Source organism: Vigna angularis, chromosome 9 (assembly GCF_016808095.1).
Source record: "Vigna angularis cultivar LongXiaoDou No.4 chromosome 9, ASM1680809v1, whole genome shotgun sequence".
NCBI classification, from domain to species: domain Eukaryota; kingdom Viridiplantae; phylum Streptophyta; class Magnoliopsida; order Fabales; family Fabaceae; genus Vigna; species Vigna angularis.
The window spans coordinates 14,678,181-14,694,861 of NC_068978.1; positions in this window are offsets into that span (position 1 = coordinate 14,678,181).

A 16,681-nucleotide genomic window follows, 5' to 3' on the forward strand; every position below is an offset into this window, starting at 1 on the left:
CAAGAATTGTTGGAAAGTCTCGTCAAGTTTTGTTGTCTTCCAGGATGGAATAAGTTGCCTTTGCCATTTTTGCTGCTGCCATTGAGCCATTGAAACATTTTGTATTTCTTGTGGTAATTGAGAAAGTTTCATAATTACTTCTTCCAATTGCTGAGAAATAATCATATTTTGAATAAGCAGGGCATCATCTAATTGTAGCAACAACTTTTGACTAGGAGCTCCTCTTTCACTGTTCAGCTCATTATCACTAGTAGCCATGTGTTCAATTATTTCTGTAGCTTCCTCTAGAGTCTTCCATTTGATATTTCCTCCAGCTGAGGCGTCAAGCATCATCTTGGTTTGTGAACCAAGACCTCCAAGGAAGATCAAGACTACTTCCACTTCGTCAAATCCATGCGTGGGTGTTTTTCTTAGTAAGCTTTTATATGTGTCCCATGCATGACCTAGTGATTCCTCCATACCTTGCCTGAAAGATGAAATCTCTTGCTTTCCTTTATTTACCTTTGATTGTGGAAAGTATTTGTTTAGGAACTTTGTCACCACTACATCCCACTCTGTAAAGCTTCCTTCTGGAAAAGAGTTCAACCAAAGCTTAGCGTTGCCTCCTAATGAGAATGGAAACAGGCTAAGTTTGATTGCTTCGCCCGGCACCCCATTTATCTTTACTGTGTTTCAAATCTCGTTAAACGTTGTGAGGTGCTCATATGGGCTTTCGTGAGATAACCCATTAAACTAGTTACTCTTAACCAATTGGATTAATGTTGGTTTCACCTTTATATTAGCCGCATTTACTCTTGGTCTTGCTATGCTGTTGAAATGCTAAGGTCCAGCTATATTAGTGTAATCTGCAAGAGTTCTTCTGATATTATTATTCTCCATCTCCTCAGTGTTATGGTCAGAACTTTGTGGTGATGGTTGTAACAGAGTTTCCGGAGAAGGAAAAAGTTCTCTAGATGTACGAATTCTTCTCCTCCGTCTACTCTCGTCTAAACCTTCAAGAAGAGGTTCTGCAGTTTTCTTGCTCCTAGTTCGGATTGCTTCCTGCATACACAAGAAAACAAATCCCTAGAAAAATTGGTTAGTACAAAAAGATATAAAAAAAGATATAATATGAGAGATGAGAAGAGAAAAACAGAAAACAAAAAAGTAAAAACAGAAAACAGAAAATAAAAAACAGAGAATAAAATAAAATAAAAACAGAAAATATAAACAAAAAATAAAAACAGAAAAAAATAAAAACAGAAATTCAAATTTCAAATTTCAAGTCAAAGATAATCAATAATCAAAGAAATGAACTAGTTAAACCACGAGTCCCCGGCAGCGGCGCCAAAAACTTGATGACAAATTTATGAACACCGAAAAACGGCACCAAAAACTTGTTTAACCCTCGCAAGTGTGACCGAATCGTATCAAGTAATAAACTCGGTAAGACCAAGTATCGTTCTCCCAAAGGACTCACGGCCTAGTTAGTTATATGATTTGTTGATAATTTAAGTCTTGTGAACAAATGCTTGTGGTTTCAAATGCAAAAGACAATAATTAAATATGTATGCATGAGTTTGATCAATGGAAAAGTGGAAAACAAACACGGAATGAATTATATGGATGAGTATGTTGTTGGGGAAATCAATTTCATCTTATCCACTCTCATATATTTTAGGAATTCATCATTCTTTTCATCAATGTTAATACCACTCCCTAAATTACCTTGCGAAGAAAGCCTATCCTTAATTACGAGTTCATACAATTCCTAGCATCCCTAATAATTAATTTTGAAGCTTAAAGGCAACCAATCTCATATCCCTATGTCTAGGCGATATTACTTTTGGGAGAAATTCCCCAGATCTAGATTTTATCGTATGTGTCCATATCACTAAAATCAATAATCATGACATCGAATGAGTTAAACAATGCATGCTTTGAGCAAAGAGGAAAAACCCTAACTAATTATGAAAGAAAGCATGTATCTCAAATAACATGTTTAAACGCAAATTCCATATATGAGAGTTTCACAAGATTACATTGATTCCCCAACAACAAGAAAAGTTTAGTTCACCATATTCATGGTGAAACTAGATGAAGAATAATGAAATAATGAAAGAGATAGAAAAAAACCCTAGAAAGAGAAGAGGAGAGTCGTCACCATCTCCAATTCTACCCCCAAGGGATGAAAAGTGTGTGTTTGCTTCGTACTCTACCAACGATACAAACCTTAGGAAGACCTAAAGCTTATATACTGTTCGTAATAATACAGAAAATTAGGCCCAAGCCCAAAATAATGCCGCTCAACGGTAGGTGCGTGAGTTGATTCTTACCCTCAGCGGCATTTTCACCCCTCAGCGGATCCAACGTGAGTTCCTGAGTGTCGCTCAGCGGTAACCTGCCGCTGAGCGGTAGTTGCGACTTCTCCCTTTACACTTTTTTTATGTCTTTTCTGATTCCATTTCTATCCTTCTTCACTTCTTTCACCAAATTCACCTTAAAACCTGCATAAAACACTGAAATCAAGCATAAACCTGTCCAGCTCTCTTATTTATAAAAATATGACCAAAAGCATGATTTCAAGCTAGTTTCTAAGTGTTAAAGGTTGCTTTTAGTATCAATTTTAAGCATGAAAATAACAGTTTTTCAACTGTTATCACTTGCTATTTCATCTATGTTATAATTCTGTCTTTTATGTTTCTTCTTATAATATAATCCTTCTTTTCATAAATAAAATGATCTCTTGATTATATGCATACTTTGTTTAATTGAGGAGGAGATCATATTTAGGGGGAGCTTTTTACATCAAATCTTTTTGGTTATGATCAAAAAGAGGGAGAAGAATAATATAAGGGGAGAATTACAAATTAATACAGGTATTGCTAACTCTGTTATTGTCTGTTAGCTTGTATGTTTTGCAGGTAAGCCAAAATTGCTTTTAAAATTGAATTTTTTGATCATCATAAAAAAGGGGGAGATTGTTACCAATAAGGAGTATTGGTAAATCTTGAAGAAAATTGTTTTGATGATGCTGCAAGAAGTTTTATTTGAAGAAGATATTAGAATTATTTAAAAGCAATTTGTAGAAATTAAATATAGTAGGAAAGTCTTGTAAACTTTGTAAAACTTGCATTTTTAACTACAATAATCGATTATGGAATGACAATAATCGATTATCACAAAGTCATTCAGGAATAATCGATTATCACCACATATAATCGATTATCACATTTTTGAAAAACCTGTAACGAACTTGAATAATCGATTATCACTTACAATAATCGATTATTCGTGGCAGTTGGGACTTAACCTTAGATATTCAGAACAGCTGGCTATATATTGGGTTTCTGTGAAGTTCAAAAAGAGATAGTTGTTGAACAGAAGCTCTTGCAGAATATTGTTTGTAAGAGGAAGTTCTCAGAAGCTATAGTTCAAGTTCCCTTGCTTGGTCTCGTGAACAGCAGAGGCTCGCGTTTCGTGTGTCGATAGTCGGAGCAAGCTCTCTTCGAGTTAGCAAGGTGCTCTGCCTGGTCTCGTGAATAGGAGAAGCTCGCGTTTCGTTTGTTGATAGTCGGAGCGGTTCTCTTCAAGTTGGCAGAGTGTTCTTCTTCTGGTTCATTCGTCGAAGGAAGGTTTATTTATCTGTTTTATTCACTATTTGTTGTAATCTGTGAAACATCTTTTTAGTGGAACTGTTAATCACTTTTTATAGTGATTAACGACTTGACGTAGATTCTGTTGAATCGAACTAGTATAAAAATTACTCGTGTGATTTTCTATTCCCTACATTTTTTATCTCTTATGCATATCAATTGTTCGATAAATTTTCTGAAAGAAAATTGATTTTCTAAAAACAGACCAATTTATTTTAAAAAAGTGACCGAACACGCTTTCTGCTACTCTAAGCTTTATTCCGCTGCGTTACACTTTGTCTAGTACCAATCTACACAACTATATTAGTGTAATCTGCAAGAGTTCTTTTGGCATTATTATTCTCCATCTCCTCAGTGCTATGGTCAGAACTTTGTGGTGATGGTTGTAACAGAGTTTTCGGAGAAGGAAAAAGTTCTCTAGATGTACGGATTCTTCTCCTCCGTCTACTCTCGTCTAAACCTTCAAGAAGAGGTTCTGCAGTTTTCTTGCTCCTAGTTTGGATTGCTTCCTGCATACACAAGAAAACAAATCCCTAGAAGAATTGGTTAGCACAAAAAGATATAAAAGAAGATATAAGATCAGAGATAAGAAGATAAAATAAAAATAGAAAAAATAAAAACAGAAAAATAAAATAAAATAATAACCGAAAAATAAAAACAGAAAATAAAATAAAATAAAATAAAAACAAAAAAATAAAAACAGAAAAATAAAAACAGAAATTGAAATTTCAAAATTCAAAATTCAAGTCAAAGATAATCAATAATCACACAAATGAACTAGTTCAACAACGAGTCCCCAGCAACGACGCCAAAAACTTGATGACAAATTTATGAACACCGAAAAACGACGCCAAAAACTTGTTTAACCCTTGGCAAGTGTGACCGAATCATATCAAGTAATAAACTCGGTAAGACCAAGTATCGTTCTCCCAAAGGACTCACGGCCTATTTAGTTATATGATTTGTTGATTATTTAAGACTTGTGAACAATTGATTGTAGGTTTTAAATGCAAAAGACAATAATTAAACATGTATGCATGAATTTGATCAATGGAAAAGAGGAAATCAAACACTTTAATGTATTAGATGGATTAGTATGTTGTTGGGGTAATTAATTTCATCTTATCCACTCTCATATACTTTAGGAATTCATCATTCTTTTCATCAATGTTAATGCCACTCTCTAAATCACCTTGCAAGAAGGCCTATCCTTAATTACGAGTTCATACAATTCCTAGCATCCCTAATAATTAATTCTGAAGTGCAGAAGCTTAACGGCAACCAACCCTCATATTCCTATGTCTAGGCAATATGCTACTGGGAGAAATTCCCCGGATCTAGATTTCCCCGTACGTTCCCATATCGACAAAATCAATAATCATGGCATTGAATGAGTTAAACAATGCAAGCTTTAAGCAAGGAGGAAAAACCCTAACTAATGATGAAAGAAAGCATGTATCTTAAAATAAGATGTTAAAACCCAAATTCCATATATGAGAGTTTCACAAGACTACATTGATTCCCTAACAACAATACAAGGTTTAGTTCACCATATTCATGGTGAAACTAGATGAACAATAATGAAAGAATGAAAGATAGAACCCTAGAAAGATGAGAAGGTAGCCTTAGCATCCAAGATCTTCCTCCAAGGGGTGGAAAGGTGTGTGTTAACTTCGTCTCCAGCCAAAGATACAAACCCTAGGAAGTCCTAAAGCTTATATATTATTCGTAATATTACAGAAAAGTGGGCCTAAGCCCAAAATACCACCTCTCGGCGCTAAACTTCCGCTCAACAGTACTAGCGCAAAGTCAATTTTCCCCTCAGCTGCATTTTCATTCCTTAGTGGAGCCAACGGGTGTTCCTGAGTGCCGCTCAGCGGTAAACTACCGCTGAGCGGTACTTGCGGCTTCTCCTTTTGCACTTTTTGAGTTCTTTTCTGATTCCATCTCTATCCTTCTTCACTTCTTTCACCAAATTCACCTTAAAACCTGTATGAAACACTGAAATCAAGCATAAACCTGTCCAACTCTCTTATTTCCAAAAATATGAACAAAAGGCATGATTCCAAGCTAGTTTCTAAGTGTTAAAGGTTGCTTTTAGTATCAATTTTAAGCATGAAAATAACAGTTTTTCAACTGTTATCACAACCCCAAACTTAGAACTTTGCTTCTCCCAATCAATACAATGGTTCACTCCATTCAAAAATCCTCTTTTCAAGATAAGTAAATACTCAATTAAGCTCATGACAAAAATTTCAATCAAGACATGCACATGCTTTAGTGTTCACACAGTAACCTAATATTCAACAAATGATATTTATCATGAATGATCAATCATCTAAGCATGGATGTTCATGTGCTCATGGAATCTTTCCTCACTAGATAAAGTGTTTCACTCAAAAACACAAGTGTATAAGAGGTAATCACTCATTCACTCTACTATCACAATGTCACATGAATTGACTTTGGCTTTCATTTAACCACAATCAAATACATTCACAAGCATGCATCATCACAAGGACTTTTCAATGGCCTTGATTGGGTTAAAATCATACATTAGGCTAACAAAAGGGTTACCAACAAATGGCCTTGATCATATGATGCAAACAAGCAAATACTTCAATCGTAGAAAACCTAGGCAAAGTCATTCATGCTTTTGGAGTAATAGCATTCAATCACAACAACTCTGAAGCTCAAAATCTCACATATAAGCTCATTCACATTCGACATACATATCCTGCTTAGCATCATAATCACAATCACAACATCATGCATTTGTTCACAAAGCTTGTGAACCACCTGTATAAGCATATAATGTGCACATTCTCAACATCAATCAAGATCAAAACATCATCAAGCATTACTTATCACACAACAGTCACAAGCAAACCATCATAACAGATAAAGTTTCAAATTGAGTACATCAACCCTATTCTAAAAACATAAGCAAATAAGTTCACGAATTTAAAACACTGGGTTGCCTCGCAAAAAGCGCTTGTTTAATGTCACGAGCCTGACCTAAAATTCTCCTTCATCCATCAGTAAGTGCAAACAAGCCTAGTATCCTTCAGCAGATACTTCTCCACATAACATCCTTCAGTAGATGTAATCCCTGTAAATAGTTTATAACTAAAACAAGAATAACAAAAGTTCATAATTACATCACCAAACCAAAAACAACAGTTTTCAAATCACTGGGTTGCCTCCCAGCAAGCGCTCTTTTAACGTCACTAGCTTGACCCAATACAGTTCAAGGATCAGTCAACTGCATCACTATGGACAATCGCTCTACTTCTCCTCCGAGATAATGCTTGAGAAGTTGACCATTCACCACCCAGCTTCTCTGTTGATCACTAACAGCTGGATAAACTAATTCAATTGCTCCATGTGGACGCACATTCTTTACTATGAATGGCTCGGACCATTTTGACTTCAACTTTCCAGGAAAGAACTTCAATCTTGAGTTGAACAATAACACCTGCTGCCTTGGATTAAAAATCTTCTTTATCAACTTCCTGTCATGATAGAATTTTACCTTTTCTTTGTAGCTTCTAGATGAATCATATGCATGCAACCACATCTCTTCAAGCTCCAACATCTGCCTTCTACGCTTATTTTTGAGTTTCAGAAGGATCCAAATTCAAAAGTTTAAGTGCCCATAAAGCTTTGTGGTCCATCTCCACTGGTAAATGACATGCTTTCCCATAAACTAGCTGATAAGGTGATAAACCCATAGATGTCTTCATTGCAGTCCTGTATGCCTAGAGAGCATCATCAAGTTTCTGTGACCAGTCCTTTCTTGACGTAGCAACTGTTTTCTCCAAGATCCGCTTGATCTCTCTATTAGACACTTCAACTTGCCCATTAGTTTGTGGATGATAAGGTGCAACTACCTTATGTCTCACACCATAATGTTTGAGTACCTTGGCTAGTTGATAATTGCAAAAATGAGATCCTCCATCACTAATAACTACTCTAGGAGTTCCAAAGCGTGCAAAGATTTGGCTCTTTAGGAATTTAATCATAGTGCTTACATAATTTTTAGGACACGCCAATGCTTCTACCCATTTTCTCACATAGTCCACTGTCACCAAAATGTATTCATTGTTGAAAGATGGTGGAAATGGTCCTACAAAATCAATGCCCCAGCAATCAAAGATTTTAACCTCTAAAATGCCCTGTAATGGCATCTCATGACGTCTTGAAATAGTTCCAGTTCTTTGACACCTATCACAATTCCTGGCATGATTATAAGCATCTTTAAATAAAGTAGGCCAATAAAAACCTGACTGGAGAACTTTTGCAACAACAATTCCCATCAAACTCTTGCAACAACAATACCCATCTAATCAGCCGTGGCTTAGAATCTGGCTTTGTCAACAAGTATTTTATGGCTGCATGATCTGTGTAGATAATCACTTTAGACCCAATGAGATAAGGTCTAAATTTCTCCGAAGCGTAAACTATAGCTAGAAACTCCTTTTCAGTAGTAGCATAATTCAACTGGGCATCATTCAACACTTTGCTAGCATAATAGATGGTGTGAAATACCTTCACTTTTCTCTGACCAAGGACAACTCCTATTGCATAATCACTAGCATCACACATTATTTAAAAATTCTGATTCCAATCTGGAGCTACAATCATTGGAGCCGAAATCAATTTGTTTTCAATATGTCAAAAGCTTTTAAACATTCATCATTCATCACAAATGGTACATCTTTAACCAACAGATTACTCAAGGGCTTTGCAATTTTTGAGAAGTCTTTAATCAATCTTCTATAGAATCCTACATGACCTAAGAAACTTCTGATTCCTGTCACATTTGTTGGTGGAGGAAGTTTCTTAATAACCTTTACTTTGGCTTTATCTACTTCAATCCCCTTAGCAGAAATCTTATGCCCTAACACAATTCCTTCTGTTACCATGAAATGAAAATTTTCCCAATTAAGCACCAGATTTGTCTGAACACATCTTTTGAGGACAATATCCAAATTCGCCAAGCACCTTTGGAAGGAATTTCCAAAAACTAAGAAATCATCCATGAAGACTTCAATACATTTCTCTATTAGATTTGAAAAAATTGTCTGTGTACACCTTTGAAATGTAGCTGGGGCATTACATAATCCAAATGACATCTTTCTGTAGGCAATAAAACCAAAAGGACATGTGAAGGCCGTCTTCTCTTGGTCTTTTGTAAGAGTGTTTCTAGAGGAGGGAAAAGTTCTCTAGATGTACGGATTCTTCTCCTCTGTCTACTCCTGTCCAAGCCTTCAAGAAAAGATTCTGAATTTTTCTTGCTTCTAGTGAGAATTGCTTCCTGCATACACAAGAAAACAAGTTCCTAGAAATAATTGTGGATACAAAAAGATAGAGAATAAAAAATAGAAGATAGAAAGATAAAACAAATAAAATTAGAAATACAAAAAGATAAAAACAAAAACAAAAAAAAAGATAAACTTAAAGATACAAAAATAAAAAAATAAAATCACAAATATACAAATCCAGTCAAAGTAAATCAAAAATCACACAAATAGACTAGTTAAACCACAAGTCCCCGACAACAGCGCCAAAAACTTGTTAAAACCCTCGGCAAGTGTAACCGAATCGTATCAAGTAATAAACCTAGTAAGACCAACTATCGTTCTCCCAAAGGACTCACGGCCTAGACAATTGTGTGGTCTGTTGATTACTTAAGACTTGCAAAACTGATTGATTAAGATTTAAATGCAAATACTCAAAAGTAAATATGAATGCATGGATTGATCAATGGTAAGAAGAAACAAAACACGTGAATTGAAATATATGGATGATTATGTTGTTGGGGTTTATCAATTTCATCCTATCCACTCTCATGTATTCAGGAATTCATCTTTCTTCATTAATTGTTAATGCCACTTTCTCAATTACCTTAAACCCGATGTCTCGGCGAAGAAAGCCTAATCATAATCACTAGTTTACAATGTCTTGTCTCCCTAGCAATTAATCATGCATTATAGTGAACAGAAGCTTAAAGGAAATCAACCATCATACTCCTATGTCTAGGTTTATACTACTATTGGGAGAGATTCCCCAGATCTAGATTTCCCCGTATGTGTCCATATCGACAAAATCAATGATCATGACATCGAATGAGTTAAACAATGCATGCTTTGAGCAAAGAGGAAAAACCCTAACAAATAATGAAAGAAAACATGTATCTTAAAGAAGATTTTGAAGAACAAATTCCATACATGAGAGTTTCAAAAGGATTACATTGATTCCCCAACAACAATAAATGTTTAGTTCACCATATTCATGGTGAAACTATATGAATTACAATGATAGAGTGAGAAGATAGAACCCTAGAAAGTTGAGAAAGGAGCCTTAGCATCCAAAGTCCTCCTCCAAGGCGTGAAAGAGTGTGTTTATACTTTGTCCCAACCAAAGATACTTGACCTAGGTTAAATAAAACCTTATATAGTATTCTTAAAATTACAGAAAAGTGAGCCAAAGCTTATCAGAATGCTGCTCAGCGGTAAAATACCGCTCAACGGTAAGTGCGTGACCTCTATTTCACTCCTCAGCTACACTTCTGCCCCTCAGCGGTGTCAACGAGTCTTGAAGAACACCATTCAGCGGTAATTTCTGCTGAGCAGCACTTGGTTCTTCTCTTCTTGTGCACTTTTTGTGTCCTTTTCTGATTCCATCTCTTTCCTACTTCTCTTCTTTCATCAAATTTATCTCAAAATCTGCAAAAATAAGGAAACCAAGCATAAAACCCATCCAACTCTCTTATTTCAAAAACTTAAACAGAAACATGATTCCAAGCTAGTTTCTAAGTCATAAATTCAAAACTCCTTCTTTCAAGACAAGTAAGTACTCAAATTAGCTCATCACAAAGACTTCAATCAAGATGTGCATATGCTTTAGTGTTCATGCAATCACACGATATCCAACAAATGCTATTTTCATGAATGACCAATCAACTAAGCATAGATGTTCCTATGTGTTCATGGAATCTTTCCTCACTAGATAAAGTGTTTCACTAAAATACACAAGTGTATAAGAGGTCACTCATCCACTCTACTATCACAATGTTGCATGAATTAAATTTGCGTTTCATTTAACCACAATAAAAAACATTCACAAGTAAATATCATCACAAGGACTTTTCTATGGCTTGTAATGTGGCTGGGCTAACAAGAAAATGGGTTTTTCTAGATCACAAAATCCTTGAGTTAAGTGAATCATCTAAACCATTCTTCCTTCTTCCCATCTAAATCATAATCACAATCACAACATCATGCATTTGTTCACAAAACTTGTGAACCATCACCTGTATCTCAGCATCTAATGCACAATCTCAATATCAATCAATATCAAAGCATCATCAAATAATACTCATCATGCATAAGTCACAAGCAAACCATCATAACAGACACAATTTCAAATTGAGTACATCAAACCCTATTCTACTAACAGAAGCAAATAAGTCCAATAATACAAAACAAAAGATAGAAAAGATCCTTCTCTAGTAATGATAACATCCATCAGTAGATGTTATCTCATCCCATGCTATAATTTGTATCTTCCTCCTCTTCATCATCCTCAGCATCTTCAAATGCGTCCTCCTCCTCATCATCTTCATCTTTTAATGTCACTGGCTTGACCCAGTAAAGCTCAAGTTCCATCTTCAATGTTGGTGCTTATGTTACTGTCGTCACACCAAATCATCAATTGCTTCTGGTCCACCTTCTTGACTCTCCTTGACTGTGGAGATTCAATCTCTATCACTCCATTATCTTTATATTCTTTCGCAACCCACAACTTGTTTTTGAATTTTACATGTTGATAACGGTTGAAAAATCGTTATTTTTATACTTAATTTTGATAATCAATCAACCCTTTTTGACTTAGAAACTTGCTTTAACTCATATTTTTGCTTTAGTTTTGTGAATTTAATGGTTTTGGGCTAAATCCCTTTGATTTTGTAGGTTACTGGATTGATTTGAAACAAGAGTTAAAGTACCAAATGGTTGGAATGCAGAAAAGTCAATGAGAAACCAGAAAAGTCAACCAAAAAAGTCAACTAGTCAACTAGAATGCAGAAAAGTCAACTAGAGTGTAGAAAAAGTTGCGCTGAGCGGTAAATTCCGTTGAGCGGCAGTTTTGAAGTGCCAAAATCACCGTTGAGCGCCAAATTCCGCTGAGTGCAAGTGCCACACTTACCGCTGAGTGCTAAATTCCGTTGAGCGCCATTTTAAGTGGACTTGGACCTATTTTTTGTTATTCTTATGGGCTTAGACCTAATTTCTGTTATTTTTATGTTCTATTTAAGGACTTACACGTCCTAGGTTTTGTATCTTTTGATGGCTTAAGCACAGAAACACACTTTTCATCCCTTGGGGGTAGATTTGGGGATGGTGACGACTCTCCTCTTCTCTTTCTAGGGTTTTTCTATCTCTTCCATTCTTTCATTTCATTGTTCATCTAGTTCTTCCATGACGATGGAGAACTAAACCTTATTTGTTGTTGGGAAAGATGTAACCTCTTAAACTCTCTTGTATTTGGATTGATTCTTATTATTGATATATGCTTATTTCATTAATTGTTAGAGATATTCTTCTTTTCTCAAATGCTTGTGATGTTTTATTCATGTATGGCATAAATCTTATGATTTGTAAGTATTAGGAGATTTCGTACTCCTAGGGTTGGACGATTTGGGGATGTGACAACTCTTCTCTTCTCTCCCTAGGATTGTTATTGAGAGATATCTTACAAATCACAATCTGGGGAATTCTCCCAATAGGAGTATAACTCTAGACATAGGAATATGATGGTTGGTTTCCTTTAAGCTTTTGTGCGAATTAATGCATGAATAATTGCTAGGGAGACAAGACATTGTAAACTAGTAATTAGGATTAGGCTTTCTTCACCGAGACATCGGGTTTAAGGTAAATTAGAAAGTGGCATTAACATTAATGAAGAAAGATGAATTCATATATGCATGAGAGTAAAGTAGGTGAAATCTAAACCCCAACAACAATATCATCAACTTCATCAATTTTTTCTTGTGTTTAACCTCAATTGATCAAATTGCATTCATGTTTATTTTATTGCGTTTGCATCTAAAAACCCCAAATTTTGTTCTTTAGAGTCTTAATTAGTTGAGTAATCACATAACTGTTTAGTGTCGTGAGTCTCTTGGGAAACGATACTTGGTCTTACCATTTATTATTACTTGATACGATTCGGTACACCTGCCGAGGTCTTAACAAGTTTTTGACTCTGTTTTCAGGGATTAAAAATTTGTTTATCACATGTTTACCAAGTTTGAGTTGTGCTTGCATCAAGCATCATGAACCGTGCTTTCTTTGCCATCTTTTTCATCTTCCCTAACCTGTGACAAGAAACAATTTTTACCTTTGAAGCCCGGCTTTGCAGCTTTAAAGCTAGTCATGGGTACATCTTGACATGTAGCTTTATGATTAGCCTCTTCCTTTTGCATTTGTTGCTCCTCTTTGAAGACATTAAAAATCACCCTTTCTTCTTGGTCTTGAAGCACTATCATCTCTTCATCTACATTGATGATGACCTTGGCCGTTTTCATAAACGGTCTTCCAAGAATAATTGGAGTCAAATTCTCCTCCATCTCCATCACCACAAAGTCCACCAAGAATTTCAGTTTGCCCAAACAAATCATAACGTCTTGCAATACACCATAAGGCTTCTTTGAAGATCCATCCGCCATTAGCAAAGTCACCTTTGTTGGCTTGACTTCAAGATCATCAATTCGCTCAAATAAAGATAAAGGCATCAAATTAACACTTGACCCTAAATCAAGTAGGGCTTTCCTTATCTTCTCCTTCCCTATGATGCAAGGAATGGTAAAACTTCCTAGATCTTTCACTTTTGGAGGAAGTGGCTTCTTCTGAATAGCTTTGCACTCATCAATCTCCTCATCTAAATATCTTTTCTTTGCGGAGACTAGCGTCATATGCTTCGCGTAAGCTAGAAATTGTTGCAATGCTTCATTCAAAAGTAAATCAACCTCCAATTGATTGAAGATATCTTTAAAACGCCCAAATTGTCTCTCTTTTTCTATTCTCTCACAACCTTTTGGATAGAGAAGAATTTTTTCAAATTTTTCAAAATTTTTCTCTCCTATCTTTTCTTCTTTTTCTTTTCTCTCATCCTTTCTTTTTCTCTCTTCTTTTCTCTCTACTCTCTCTTCTTCTTCTTCTTTTCTCTCTAACTAAACTCTTTCAACATCCACACTCACTAAAACTTTACACTCTTCCTTAGGGTTAACCTTAGTATAAGCCCCAAAACTCTTATTAGGCATATCTTCCAACTTCTTAACTATTTGGCCTACTTGCATCTCTAAGTTTTGAATGGCTGCTTCAGTGCTTTTGTGGTTGGAAATAGTCACATCCATAAATTGTTGAAGAGTCTCTTCCAACTTTGTTGATGTTTCATTGAGTGAAGACACTTGTTGCCATAATGATGGTTGTTGTTGTGGCCTGTTGAATTATCCTGATTGCCCAGCTTGTCCAGCTTGTCCTTGACCTTGACCCATGCTTGGGTGAGGTTTCCACCCTTGGCTGTAATTACCTTGGCGGTATGGAAATTGATTGGCCATGAAATTTACATCTTCTAAAGCCTCCACTGGAAAAGCACATTGACCATTGATATGGTCACCACCACATAGTTCACACGTTTGTTGTTGTTGAACCTGTGCAACTCCCTTTAGCTCCTTTGGGAATTGAGGAAGTGTCTTTGTTAAATTCTCCAACTGTTGCGTTATGATCTTATTCTGAGTGAGCAAGGCATCATTTGATTGCAATTGTAGAACCCCTTTCTGTTGAATTGGAGTTCCCCTTTCCCTGTGTAACTCATTATCATTAGTAGCCATATTCTCTATCAAGTCAGTTGCTTCCTCTGGAGTCTTCCATTTGATATTACCTCCAACTGAGGCATCTAACATCAACTTGGTTTGTGAACCAAGACCTCCAAGGAAAAGAAGGACTATTGCTGCTTCATCAAAGCCATGCGTGGGAGTCTTTCTCAATAAGCTTTTATACCGATCCCATGCTTGACCTAATTCAATAGACCACAACAACCATCAATATGGCAACAAGTATCTGCATTGAATAAGAAATCATCAAAGCTTGAAGAAACTCTTCAACAATTTATTCAGGTGACTATTTCCACCCATAAAAGCACTGAAGCTACCATTAGAAATTTAGAGATACAGGGTGGTCAAATGGCTAAGAAGCTGGAAGATATGTCTGACAAGAGTTTAGGGGCTAATACTAAGGTCAACCCTAAGGAAAAGTGTAAAGCTATTGTAAGTGCATATGTTGAGAGGGTGGATGAGAAGAAAGAGAGAGTTGAGTTAGAAACAAAAGAAGAAAAAGAAGAGAGAAAAGAGAAAGTGGAGAGAAAAGAAGAGATAATAAGTGAGGATGAGAGAAAAGAGAAAGACAATAAGAGAGGAGAGAAAAAATTGAGAAAAATGAAAAAATTCTTCCTTATCCTAAGGGGAGTGAAAAGATTGAAAAAGAGAGACAATATAGGCGCTTTAAAGATATCTTCAGGCAACAAATTCCTTTGAATGAAGCATTGCAAAAAATTCCAGCTTATGCAAAGCATATGAAGCAAGTCTCCACAAAGAAGAGATATCTAGATGAAAAGGGAGATTGTAGTGTTATTGAGAAGAAGCCACTTCCTCCAAAAGTGAAAGATCCAGGAAGTTTTATTATTCCTTGCGTCATTGAGAAGGAGAATATAAGGGAAGCTCTAATTGATTTAGGGTCAAGTATTAATTTGATGCCTTTATCTCTGCTCAGAAGGATTGGTGATCTTGAAGTCAAACCAACAAAGGTGACTTTGCAAACGGCAGATGGATCTTCAAAGAAACCCTATGGTGTGGCGGAAGATGTGGTGGTTTGCGTAGACAAACAAAAATTCCTAGTAGACTTTGTGGTGATAGAGATGAAGGAGCATGAGAAGGTCCTAATCATTCTTGGAAGACCGTTTATGAAAACGACAAAGGTAATAATCAATATGGATGTGGGATGATAGTGCTTCAAGACCGAGGAGAAAAGGTGATCTTTAATGTCTTCAAAGTGGAGCAGCAGATTCAAAGGAAGGAAGCTAGTCATAAAGCTACATGTAAGGATGCCCCCTTGACTAGTTCAAAAGCTGCAAAGCTGGTCTTCAAAGGTAAAAATTGTTTATTGTCACACGTTAGGGAAGAAGAAAAAGATGGCAAAAGAAAGAAGGTTCATGATGACTTGATGGAAGCACAACTCAAACTTGGCACACCGGTAAGATTCAAGAACAAGTTGTAGGTTGTGAAAGACTATAAAGAGAATGGAGTGATAGAGATTGAAGCTCCATATTCAAGGAGAGTCATAAAGGTGGACCGGAAACAGCTCATGAGTTGGTGTGGTGAAAGAAAGAGGAACACCAACATTGAAGATGGAACTTGAGCTTTATTGGGTCAAGCTAATGACGTTAAAAGAACGTTTACTGGGAGGCACCTTAGTGATTTGAGAACATTAATTTCCTTAATTTTGTTATTTTGGTGATGTAATTTTATAAACTTTGGGACATTGATTTATGTTGTTTTGAGATTGTATGGTATAGCATCTACTGATGGATGCTAGGTGGTTCAGTATCTGCTGAAGGATACTAGGTTAGCAGGCACCTACTGATGGGTGTTGGTAAGAAAGATTTGCACTTACTGAAGGGTGCTCGAGGACTTTGAGTCAGGCTCGTGACATTAAATAAGCGCTACCTGGGAGGCAACCCGTTGATTGACTTTATCTTTGTTTTGATTTTGCTCTAGTTGCATTTTAGGGATTGAATGTATGAATGATGTGAGAACCTAAATGCATGGGGTGAGTGAGAGGCATGGGTATAAGACACCTAAGGCAAGCTAGGAAGAAGGAGAGTTGGTGCCGCAAATGCCGTTCAACGGTAACTACGGTTGAGCGCGACTGCTGCAGATTTGGGTGGACTATTTTGTTTTAATTGGGCTTAGCGGGATTAGGCCC